At 39.6% G+C, this 10,833-nt stretch overlaps 1 long non-coding RNA gene across 1 annotated transcript; it reads left to right on the top strand.

Moving 5' to 3' along the window:
- Positions 1-1,816: 1,816 nt before the first annotated feature.
- Positions 1,817-3,937, top strand: LOC126987065 (uncharacterized). The gene is made up of 3 exons (XR_007740143.1): positions 1,817-2,046; positions 2,997-3,101; positions 3,832-3,937. It is a non-coding gene; the product is annotated as an uncharacterized LOC126987065 (long non-coding RNA).
- The last annotated feature ends 6,896 nt before the right edge of the window (positions 3,938-10,833 follow it).

Genomic DNA, 10,833 nt, shown 5'->3' with positions numbered 1-10,833 from the left:
TCTCTTTATTTTATCTCCCTTTTTCCCTTCTTTTCTCTCCCTTTTTCATTTTCTCTCCCTTAAAATTTTCCTCTCTTTATTTTCTCCCTTTTCTCTTCCCTTTTTCTCATTTTCTCTCCCATAAAATTTTCCTCTTTTCATTTTTCTCTCCCTTTTCTCCTCCTTTTATCTCCCTTTCCCATTTTCTCTCCCTTAAAATTTTCCTCCCTTTTCTTTTCTCTCCCTTTTTCTCATTTTATCTCCCTTAAAATTTTTCTCTTCATTTTTCTCTCACTTTTCTCCTCCTTTTCTCTCCCTTAAAATTTTCCTCTTTATTTTCTCTCCCTTTTCTCTCCCTTTCTCATTTTCTCTCCCTTAAAATTTTCCTCTTCATTTTTCTCTCCCTTTTTTTCCTCCTTTTCCTCCTCATTTTCTTTCCCTTCCTCCTTCTCCTCCATTTTTCCTCCCTCCATCATGTTTTCTCTCTCCCTTCCTTCTGTTTCCTCCTTCTCATATTTTCCTTCCTCTTCCTTCCTTCCTCCTCCTCTTCCTCCTCTTCCTTCTATCTCTCCTCTCTTCTCTTCCCTCTCTACCTCCTCTACTTTCCTTCCTTCCTTCTTTCTTTCCTTCTTTCCTTCTTCCCTCCCTTCCCTCCCTCCCTCCCTCTCTTTCTCCCCATTATTAATCCTTAGCCTCCCTCCCTCCCTCCCTCTCTCTCTCTCTCTCCCTCTCTCTCTCTCTCTCTCTCTCTCTCTCTCTCTCTCTCTCTCTCTCTCTCTCTCTCTCTCTCTCTGTGTCTCTCTCTCTCTCTCTCTCTCTCTCTCTCTCTCTCTCTCTCTCTCTCTCTCTCTCTCTCTCTCTCTCTCTCTCTCTCTCTCTCTCTCTCTCTCTCTCTCTCTCTCTCTCTCTCTCTCTCTCTCTCTCTCTCTCTCTCTCTCTCTCTCTCTCTCATTATTATTATCATTATTTTGCCTTTTCATCTTTTTCCTCCTCCTCCTCCTCCTCCTCCTCCTCCTCCTCCTCCTCCTCCTCCTCTTCTTCCTCCTCCTCCTTTTAACAACTACGCCTATGATGGAAGAAGCCACATACGAAATCCTCCTCCTCCTCCTCCTCCTCCTCCTCCTTCTCCTCCTCCTCCTCCTCCTCCTCCTCCTCCTCCTCCTTCCTCTTCCTTTCCTACATATCATCTTTCGCACCCTACTGCTCTGCTTTCTATCCCATTCTCCTCCTCCTCCTCCACCTCCTCCTCCTCCTCCTCCTCCTCCTCCTCTTCGGCCGTTCGGGAAGTTCTGTATTGATCACCTTCCTCTATCTGTGTGTGTGTGTGTGGGTGTGTGTGTGTGTGTGTGCAGAGAGAGAGAGAGAGAGAGAGAGATGCAAGGTTATTAAGCGTACAAAGCTTTCTCTCTCTCTCTCTCTCTCTCTCTCTCTCTCTCTCTCTCTCTCTCTCTCTCTCTCTCTCTCTCTCTCTCTCTCTCTCTCTCTCTCTCTCTCTCTATCTATCTATCTATCTCTATCTATCTCTCTTATCTATCTCTCCAGCTCTCATTTATCTACCATATTTAACTATTACTACTACTACTACTACTACTACTACTTATACTACTACTACTACTACTACTACTACTACTACTACTACTATATTTCGAGTGGCCTGGCCCGCGGTATTATGAACTCGCTCAGCACAAGTACATAGCGTTATCGATGTCTGTTCAGGCGGGCAAAGACTGGCTTGTTCCCTGTCTTGCTATGTGGGTGTGAGACATGGCTCGGTGTTATAAGGCTTTCGCGTCCCACATCAGCTGTTTCTAAAGGTCAAAGAGCGGGTCAGTCGGGTTCTAATGAGTGTTTCTTTAGGTTCATGGTACAGAGGAAGGGTCACACTACCACCAGGGTCATGAAACTACTCCTGGAAATGCCCACAACTCGTACAAAAGCCTTGTCAAGTATGTGTTTCTTTAGGTTCACGGTACAGAGGAAGGGTCAAACTACCACCAGGGTCATAAAACTACTCCTGGAAATGCCCCAAACTCCTATGAAAGCCTTGTCAAATATGTGTTTCTTTAGGTTCACGGTACAGAAGAAGGGTCACACTACCACCAGGGTCATAAAACTACCCCTGGAAATGCCCCAAACTCCTATGAAAGCCTTGTCAAATATGTTTCTTTAGGTTCATGGTACAGACTACAGAGGAAGGGTCAAACTACCACCAGGTCCATAAAACTACTCCTGGAAATGCCCACAACTCCTATGAATGCCTAGTCAAATGTGTGTTTCTTTAGGTTCACGGTACAGAAGAAGGGTCACACTACCACCAGGGCCATAAAACTACTCCTGGAAATGCCTACAACTCCTACGAAAGCCTTGTCAAGTATGTGTTTCTTTAGGTTCACGGTACAGAGGAAGGGTCACACTACCACCAGGGTCATGAAACTACCCCTGGAAATGCCCACAACTCTTACGAAAGCCTTGTCAAATATGTGTTTCTTTAGGTTCATGGTACAGAGGAAGGGTCAAACTACCACCAGGGTCTTGAAACTACTCCTGGAAATGCCCACAACTCCTACGAAAGCCTAATCAAATGTGTGTTTCTTTAGGTTCATGGTACAGAGGAAGGGTCACACTACCACCAGGGTCATAAAACTACCCCTGGAAATGCCCAAAACTCCTATGAAAGCCTTGTCAAATATGTGTTTCTTTAGGTTCATGGTCCAGAGGAAGGGTCACACTACCACCAGGGTCATACAACTACCCCTGGAAATGCCCAAAACTCCTATGAAAGCCTTGTCAAATATGTGTTTCTTTAGGTTCATGGTACAGAGGAAGGGTCACACTACCACCAGGGTCATACAACTACCCCTGGAAATGCCCAAAACTCCTACGAAAGCCTTGTCAAGTATGTGTTTCTTTAGGTTCACGGTACAGAGGAAGGGTCAAACTACCACCAGGTCCATAAAACTACTCCTGGAAATGCCCACAACTCCTAAGAAAGCCTAGTCAAATATGTGTTTCTTTAGGTTCATGGTACAGAGGAAGGGTCAAACTACCACCAGGGTCATAAAACTACCCCTGGAAATGCCCACAACTCCTATGAAAGCCTTGTCAAGTATGTGTTTCTTTAGGTTCACGGTACAGAGGAAGGGTCAAACTACCACCAGGGTCATGAAACTACTCCTGGAAATGCCCCAAACTCCTATGAAAGCCTTGTCAAATATGTGTTTCTTTAGGTTCACGGTACAGAGGAAGGGTCAAACTACAACCAGGGTCATAAAACTTCTGGAAATGACCCAAACTCCTATGAAAGCCTTGTCAAATATGTGTTTCTTTAGGTTCACGGTACAGAGGAAGGGTCACACTACCACCAGGGTCATAAAACTACCCCTGGAAATGCCCACAACTCCTATGAAAGCCTTGTCAAATATGTTTCTTTAGGTTCACGGTACAGAGGAAGGGTCAGACTACCACCAGGGTCATAAAACTACTCCTGGAAATGCCCACAACTCCTATGAAAGCCTAGTCAAGTATGTGTTTCTTTAGGTTCACGGTACAGAGGAAGGGTCAAACTACCACCAGGTCCATAAAACTACTCCTGGAAATGCCCACAACTCCTATGAATGCCTATTCAAATCTGTGTTTCTCTAGGTTCATGGTACAGAGGAAGGGTCACACTACCACCAGGGTCATGAAACTACTCCTGGAAATGCCCCAAACTCCTACGAAAGCCTTGTCAAATGTGTGTTTCTTTAGGTTCACGGTACAGAGGAAGGGTCACACTACCACCAGGGTCATAAAACTACCCCTGGAAATGCCCAAAACTCCTACGAAAGCCTTGTCAAATATGTGTTTCTTTAGGTTCACGGTACAGAGGAAGGGTCAAACTACCACCAGGGTCATAAAACTACCCCTGGAAATGCCCACAACTCCTACGAAAGCCTTGTCAAATATGTGTTTCTTTAGGTTCGTTGTACAGAAGAAGAGGAAGGAAATTGAGACAAGATAAAAAGGGAAGAAAATAAAGAAAAGAATAACAAAAAAGAGGAAAATAAAAGAGAGAGAGAGAGAGAGAGAGAGAGAGAGAGAGAGAGAGCACACATTCTTTCCCAGGTAAAATCTCTGGGAGGGAGTTACCTTAATTAAGAACCTTCGTGTGTGTGTGTGTGTGTGTGTGTGTGTGTGTGTGTGTGTGTGTTTAATCCCTCCTCGCTGTTTGTTTTCATTTTTCATGTTTTCATTTTTCTTTTTTTTTCTTTTTATTTTCCTTTTTATATGTGATTTTCTTTTCTTCCTTTTCTTCTTTTCTCATATTTTCTTTTTCTTCTCCTTTTTCTTCTTCCTCTTATTCCTAATCTTATTTTCTTTTTCTTCTTCTGTTCTCCCTTCCTTTCCTTCTCCCTCTTCTCTCCTTCCTCCCTTTTTTCCTCCATTTTTCCTTCCCTCCCTCCCTTCCTTTTCCTCCTTCCTCTCCTCTTCCTTTCTCCCTCTCTTCTTCCTTCTTCTCTCCCTTTCTCTCTCTCTCTCTTCTCCTTTCTCTCTTCTTTCTCCCTTCTTTCCTCCACTTCCCCTCCTTCTTCTCCCCTTCCTTTCTCCCTCTCTTCTTCCTTCTTCTCTCCCTTTCTCTCTTCTTTCTCCCTTCTTTCCTCCACTTTCCGTCCCTCCCTCCCTTCCTTCCCCTCCTTCCTCTCCTCTTCCTTTCTCCTTCTCTTCTTCCTTCTTCTTTTCTTCTTCTTTCTCTTCTTCTTTTTTCTTACTTAATCTTTTCTTCTTTTCTTTTATCTTATTCTTATTCGTAGTATTAGTATTTTCCCTCCTCCTCTTCCTCCTCCTCTTCCTCCTCCTCCTCCTCCTCCTCCTCCTCCTCTTCCAAACACCGGTCAGACAATGCAAGCTGGGAGTTTTTTTTTATTTTTTATTTATTTATTTTTTTTTCTCATTTTTTAGAACTTTTTATTTATTTTTTGAGTGTTTGGTTAATTTCTTTTTTTCTTCTTCCTCTCTTTTTTTTCTTCTCTTTTCATTCTTTATTTTGTTTTCTTTCTTTTCTGTATTTTTTCTTCTCTCTTTATTTTGTCTTCATTCCTCCTTGTCCTATTTTTTTCTCTTTTTTTCATTCTTCTTCCTCTTCCTTCTTTCTCTTCCTTCCTTTCCTCTCCTCCTTCCTTCCTTCCTTCTTTCCTTCCTTTCTTCTCTTCTTCCTTCCTTTCTCCTCTTCTTCCTTCCTTCTTTCTCTCTCTTCCTTTATTTCCCTTTCTTCCTTCCTTCCTTCCTTCCTTCGTTCCTTCTCTCCTTTATCTCCCTTCCTCCCTCTCTCCCTCTTCTTAACTCCTTTCCTCTCCCCTTCCTTCCTTCCTTCCTTCCTTTCTTCTTCCTTCTCTCTCTTCCTTTCTCTCCCTCTCTCTCTCTCTCTCTCTTATCTCTTCCTTCTCCTTCCTTATATCCTCTCCCTCCCTCTTTCTCTCCCCTCCCCTCTTCCCTCCATTCTCATTTTCTTCTTTTTCTTCCTCTTCTTTATTCCCATTCTTCATTATCCGTTCACATTCCTATTTCAAGTCTTCTATAATTTTTTTCTTTAATTTTTAGTTTTTTTTTTATCCTTCACAGCAACAAACTTCCCACGAAAAAATATTAGTGAAAAAATCGATCAACTCCTTCAAGAATCTCATTGCCCGTTACCTCCTCCTCCTCCTCCTCTTCCTCCTCCTCCTCCTCCTCCTCCTCCTCCTCCTCCTTCTCATGTAACAGATCAGTTGACCATTAAAACCTCCATTCTCTCTCCCTGGTATTTTTAAGGGAGAGAAAAATATAGGGAAATCAATCTCTCTCTCTCTCTCTCTCTCTCTCTCTCTCTCTCTCTCTCTCTCTCTCTCTCTCTCTCTCTCTCTCTCTCTCTCTCTCTCTCTCTCTCTCTCTCTCTCTCCTTGACCTCATGAAGAGAGAGAAGAAAAGATCCAAAACTCTTTCCTCTTTGAATAGAAAAAGATAAAGAAAGAGAAAAAGGAAGAGGAAAAGTAAGAGGAATTTGTTTTAACTTTTCTTTTTCTTCTTTTTCTTCTTCATCCTCTTTTTCTTTTTTTCTAGTGTTTTTTTTCTTCATTGTTTTTCTTCTTCTTTTTCTTCGTTTTCCCTTGCATCTCTTTCTTCTTCTTCTTCCTCTTCTTCTTCTTCTTCTTCTTTTTTTTCTTTGTCTTCTTCTTCCTCTTCTTCTTCTTCCTCTTGTTCTTCTTCTCCTTTGTCTTCGTCTTCCTCTTCTCCTTTGTCTTCTTCTTCCTCTTCTTCTTCTTCCTCTTGTTCTTCTTCTCCTTTGTCTTCGTCTTCCTCTTCTTCTCCTTTGTCTTCTTCTTCTTCATCCTTTTCTTCTTCTTCTTTGTCTTCTTCTTCCTCTTCTTCTTCTTCTTCTTCTTCTTCCTCTTCTTCTTCTTGTCCTTTGTCTTCCTCTTCTTCTTCTTCTTCTTCTTCTTCTTCTTCTTCCTCCTCCTCCTCCTCCTCTTCTTTCCTTCCTTCCCCTTCGTTAAATTTAATCACCTAACTTTTTTTTTCTCCTTTCCATTTTTCTCTTCTCAATTTCTTTCCTCCTCTTCTTTTCCTTTCTTTTCCTTCCTTTCCTTCTTTTTCCTTTTATTTTCCATTTTTCTTTCTTCCTTTTCTTCCTCTTTTCTTTATTTTTTCCTTATTTTCCTTCATTCTTTGTCTTTATTCAGTTGTATTTTTTTTCTTTTCCTTTTTTTCCTCCTTGTCTACTTTTCATTTTCCTTCCTCTTCATTCTTTCTTCCTTTTCTTCTTTCTTCCTTTTTTCTTTCTCCTTTTCCAGTTTCTGTTTTCACTTCCAATTTCCTTTTCTTCATTTTCTTCTTCTTTTCCTCTTCATCATCTTTTTCTTGTTTTTTCTTCATTTTCTTCTTCTTTTCTTCTTTTCTTCTATTCATCAATTTCTTTTCTTTCTAATCTTTTCTCTTTTACGTTATTTCTTCTCCTTTTCCTCTCTTCTTTTACTCTTTTTCTTCTTCTATTCCTATTTCGCTTTTTTAATTTTCTTCATTTTTTCGTTTTTTTTATTTTCTTTATTTTCTTCTCTTTCTTTTTTCCTTTTTTCTTTTTTTTTTCTTTTCCGTGAGTTTCGACGCTTTTAAAAGACCGCTCTCGAGAACTTTTTAAATTGTTTCTCTCTCTCTCTCTCTCTCTCTCTCTCTCTCTCTCTCTCTCTCTCTCTCTCTCTCTCTCTCTCTCTCTCTCTCTCTCTCTCTCTCTCTCTCTCTCTCTCTCTCTCTCTCTCTCTCTCTTACTCCCTTTTTCCTCCATTTCCTCTCTTAAGTCCTTGTTCTCTCTCTCTCTCTCTCTCTCTCTCTCTCTCTCTCTCTCTCTCTCTCTCTCTCTCTCTCTCTCTCTCTCTCTCTCTCTCTCTCTCTCTCTCTCTCTCTCTCTCTCTCTCTCTCTCTCTCCATTTTCCTCTCTCTCTCTCTCTCTCTCTCTCTCTCTCTCTCTCTCTCTCTCTCTCTCTCTCTCTCTCTCTCTCTCTCTCTCTCTCTCTCTCTCTCTCCATTTTTCCTCCATTTCCTCTCTTAAGTCCTTGTTCTCTCTCTCTCTCTCTCTCTCTCTCTCTCTCTCTCTCTCTCTCTCTCTCTCTCTCTCTCTCTCTCTCTCTCTCTCTCTCTCTCTCTCTCTCTCTCTCTCTCTCTCTCTCTCTCTCTCTCTCTCTCTCTCTCTCTCTCCTTTATTTTTCTCTCCATTTCTTTCCTTCCTTCTTTATCTCGTCTAAATTTTCCTTCCTCTTCATTCTTCTTTTTCTCTTTTCCTTCCTTCTTCTTTTCCTTTCCTTTCTCTCTCTCCCCATTTTCTCTTCTTTTCACTTCTCTTCTTTTCCTTCTTCGTCCCACAAGTCTGTTTGTCTGTTAACTTTCTCTCTATCTTTCTTTTTTTATATTTTATTTATTATTTTGTCTTTATTTTTGGTTAATCTTTCTCTTTCATTATGTCTGTTATGGTGTCTCTGTCTGTCTGTCTGTCTATATGTCTCTCATTTATCAATATTATCTCTTTATTTATTTATTTGTTTGTTTTTTATTTGTATTTCTCTCAATCTCTCTTTCATCATCTGTCTGTCTGTCTGTTTTCCCTTTTCTTCCTCTCTGTTTTGTCTGTTTCTCTTAATTTCTTCGTCTGTTATTTTTTTCTTTTCTTTCTCTCTGTTCAATAATGTGTTTCTGTCTGTCTGTCTGTCTATATGTATGTATGTATTTTCATGTTTATATTTTTCTATCTGTCTCTTTCTGTCAATTTTTTAGTCTTTTCTTATTTTTCTTTCTTTCTCAGTTCAAGATAAGTCTATCTAGTATTTTCTTCCTCATCTTTTCTCTAAGTCCCCCATACCATGCCCGTTTTCTTTTGTCTCGTATATGGAAAAGAAAATGGATCAAGAATGCCTGCCCGGGGTAACTATGACTACAAATTTCTTTTGTTTTTTTTCTTATTTGTATATTTCGTTCGTTATATTTACTGACATAAAGGTGGAAATAGGAAAACATGATGAATAAACTGTTAATTCATTTTAGTCGTTACGAATCCAAAGTAATTGAACTCACATCAAAGAAAATGTTATAATTTCAGCATAAACTTTAAAAAAAATATTAAGGTTAGGATATCTTTAAACACAAGATAGTCAGCAACCTATAGCATAAATTAACAAAGAATGACCTCACTTTGTTACATAGAAAGTCTCATTAGTAAGGAAGCATATATGAGTTTTCTGAGTCAAGACGTATAGTGACTGTTTGGGGTTTTGTTAGGTTAGGTTAAGTTTAGGGAATTTTCAAACACATGATAGCCAGCACCTTATGGCATAAATCAACAAAGAATGACCTCACTTTGTTGTATAGAAAGTCTCATTAATAAGGAAACATAGATGAGTTTTCCGAGTCAAGACGTGTAGTGACTGTTTGGGGTTTTGTTTGGTTAAGTTTAGGGGATTTTGAAATACATGCCAGCCAACACCTTGTGGTATAAATCAACAAAGAATGACCTCACTTTGTCATATAGAAAGTCTCATTAATAAGGAAGCATATATGATTTTTTTCTGAGTCAAGACGTATGGTAACTGTTTGGGGTTTTGTTAGGTTAGGTTAAGTTTAGGGAATTTTCAAACACATGATAGCCAGCACCTTATGGCATAAATCAACAAAGAATGACCTCACTTTGTTGTATAGAAAGTCTCATTAATTAGGAAACATAGATGAGTTTTCCGAGTCAAGACGTATAGTGACTGTTTGGGGTTTTGTTTGGTTAAGTTTAGGGGATTTTCAAATACATGCCAGCCAACGCCTTATGGTATAAATCAACAAAGAATGACCTCACTTTATCATATAGAAAGTCTCATTAATAAGGAAGCATATATGATTTTTTTCTGAGTCAAGACGTATGGAAACGGGTCTTGTTAGGTTAGGTTAAGTTTATTGAATTTTCAAACACATGATATCCAGAAACCTATAGCATAAATCAACAAAGAATGACCTCACTTTGTTGTAATGAAAGTCTCATTAGTAAGGAAGCATAGATGAGTTTTCTGAGTCAAGACCTATAGTGACTGTTTGGGGTTTTGTTAGGTTAGGTTAGGTTAAGTTTAGGGAATTTTCAAACACATGATAGCCAACAACTTATGGTATAAATCAACAAAGAATGGCCTCACTTTGTTGTATAGAAAGTCTCATTAGTAAGGAAGATTAGATGAGTTTTCTGAGTCAAGACCTATAGTGACTGTTTGGGGTTTTGTTAGGTTAGGTTAGGTTTAGGTAATTTTCAAACACATGATATCCAGAAACCTATAGCATAAATTAACAAAGAATGACCACACTTTGTTGTATAGAAAGTCTCATTAGTAAGGAAGATTAGATGAGTTTTTCTGAGTCAAGACCTATAGTGACTGTTTGGGGTTTTGTTAGGTTAGGTTAAGTTTAGGGAATTTTCAAACACATGATAGCCAACAACTTTTGGTATAAATCAACAAAGAATGACCTCACTTTGTTGTATAGAAAGTCTCATTAGTAAGGAAGATTAGATGAGTTTTCTGAGTCAAGACGTGTGGTAACTGTTTGGGGTTTTGTTAGGTTAGGTTAACACACGATAGCCAGAAACTTCAGGTCTAAATCAACAAAGAATGACCTCACTTTGTTATATAGAAAGTCTCATTAGTAAGGAAGCATAGATGAGTTTTTTCTGAGTCAAGACGTATATATGGTAACTGTTTGTGGTTTTGTTAGGTTAGGTTTGGTTAGGTTAAGTTTAGGGCATCTTCAAAGTTATTTCATAAGCATTGCGTCATCAACATTGCATCATGATATCGTAAGGCAGTATCTCTCGCCATCCATTGTAGAAAACTCGGTCATTTTTAACCCAGACTCTGATAAACTTAACTTCCCTTATCTCTTCTCTTTTCCTCTCCTTTCTTTTCCTCTTCTCTCCTATCCTTTCCTCACCTCTCTTCTCTTCTTCTTTCCTCTCCTTTCTTTTCCTCTCCTCTCCTCCCCTTTCTTCACCTACCCTCTCTTCTTCTCTCCTCTTCTCTCTCCTCCCTTCATTTTCTCTCTCCCTCATTCTTTTACTTAATATCAATCTCTCTCTCTGTCTCTCTCTCTCTATCTAGCTCTCCTCCTCCTCCTCCTCCTTCTTCATTTTCTTCTTCTTTCTCTCTTTCTTCCTGTCTCATCTTCCTCCTCCTCCAATTTCTTCTTTTCCTGTTCAATCTCTATCTGTCTATCTATCTACGTCTCCTCCTCCTCCTCCTCCTCCTCCTTCTCCTCCTTTTTCCTTCATTTTCTTCTTTCTCTCTTTCTTTTTGTTTCCCCTTCCTTCTCCCATTTATTCTTGTC

Source organism: Eriocheir sinensis, chromosome 64 (genome assembly GCF_024679095.1).
Source record: "Eriocheir sinensis breed Jianghai 21 chromosome 64, ASM2467909v1, whole genome shotgun sequence".
NCBI lineage: Eukaryota > Metazoa > Arthropoda > Malacostraca > Decapoda > Varunidae > Eriocheir > Eriocheir sinensis.
The sequence above is the reverse complement of the archived record's forward strand: the minus strand, read 5'-3'. Positions and strand labels throughout refer to the sequence as shown.